This window comes from Rhodamnia argentea, chromosome 10, assembly GCF_020921035.1.
Source record: "Rhodamnia argentea isolate NSW1041297 chromosome 10, ASM2092103v1, whole genome shotgun sequence".
Lineage (NCBI taxonomy): Eukaryota > Viridiplantae > Streptophyta > Magnoliopsida > Myrtales > Myrtaceae > Rhodamnia > Rhodamnia argentea.
This window is the reverse complement of record NC_063159.1, coordinates 3274983-3276765: the sequence shown is the minus strand read 5'-3', so window position 1 is coordinate 3276765 and position 1783 is coordinate 3274983.

Here is a 1783-nt window from a genome sequence, read left to right as displayed (position 1 = left end):
ATACAAACGGTCGTTCAATTCGGTCCTTCTAAGGTGTATAGATTCGACCGAAGCGATCCGCCCGATGATGGAGGTGCATGAAGGAATTTGTGGCCCGCACATGAACGGACACATGCTAGCCAAGAAGATCATGAAGTTGGGCTATTACTGGCTCACCTTAGAGAGTGATTGTATTCAACATGTCCGGAGCTGTCACAAATGCCGGATCCATGGTGACAGGATTAACGTTCCTCCGAACGAGCTGCATCAATTGTCCGAACCATGGCCATTTTATATGTGGGGCATTGACGTGATCGGTCCTATTAATCCTAAAGCATCTAATGGGCATCGATTCATCATGGTGGCCATTGACTATTTTTCCAAATGGATCGAAGCTACATCATACCCGGCGATCGCAACTCGGAATGTCGTGAAATTCATCCGTCGAGACATTATCGCGCAATACGGTTCGCCCGAAGCCATAATCATTAACAATGGTTCAAACCTGAACAACAAGCGGGTCGATGATCTGTTCAAGGAATTCAAGATCAAGCATCCGAACTCTTCTCCTTACCGTTCCCGGATGAACGGGGCGGTGGAAGCGACCAACAAGAACATTAAGAAGATCTTAGCTAAGACAGCTGAGAATTATCGCGATTGGCATGAGAGGTTGCCGTTTGCCCTCTTGGCGTATTGGACTTCGATCCGAACATCTATTGGGGCAACCCCGTACTCTCTTGTATACGGGATGGAAGCAGTGTTACTAGTCGAGGTGGAGATTCCTTCTTTGCGGGTTTTGTCTGAAATCAAGGCGATCGAAGCCGATTGGATCTAACAGAGGATGGACCAGTTAAATTTGATCGATGAAAAGCGGCTTAGGGCCGTATGTCACGGCCAGTGCTATCAGAAAAGGGTTGTTAAATCCTTCAACAAAAAGGTTCGCCTCGACACTTCCAGGTTGGTGACCTTGTCTTGCGAAAATTGTTGCCCATTGTTCCGCTTCCCGAAGGGAAGTTCGCTCCAAACTATGGTGGCCCGTATGTTGTAAAGAAGGTACTCCCGGGAGGCACTTTGATTTTGACCGAGATGGATGGTCGTGTTTTTACCAACCCCGTCAATTTTGATGTTGTAAAGAAATATTATGCTTGATTCGTTCCGACATTTTAATCAAGTTACAATTCATCTAATGAGTGTTCATGCATTATACTTGTACTTGAATTGTTCATGGTCGCATGGTTAATCTTCAATGTGGGAGTTTTCGATCAGGAAATTTCTTTGATTTTGCTAAACCGATCATTTTGAATGAGGAATATCGGGACGATGAAAGGCAAGCCATTCCCTATACACGTCCATATCATAATTCCCAGTGAGAGAAGTGAGATTTCCACACTCACAAGATGAAAGGTTATCTCGCGAAAAGTATGACGACCAAGATGATATGAGACATTCATTTCCTCCATCCAAACATTAAATGTTGCCCTTTGCTTAACCCCTTTGACCGGCGTTTCATTTCATACCCCTGTCGGGAACAACCCCACATCGGGGCAATTCTCATATCAAGGAATGAGTAAAATTTTCTTGCTCTCACTTGCATTAATTTTTGAGTGTATTTATTGCATGCGAATTCTGTATTAGTCCAAGTGCCTTAAACATGACGAAGAGCGTTTCATTGTCTACATCATACACATTTATCCCTTTGCGAACCCAATTTGAGCGGAGGATTCATTTCTCGTAACCCAATTGGTGATCATTCTAGCAAGGAATCATTTCGGATCATTTGGCAAATGAGCAAAATGCCTTGGGG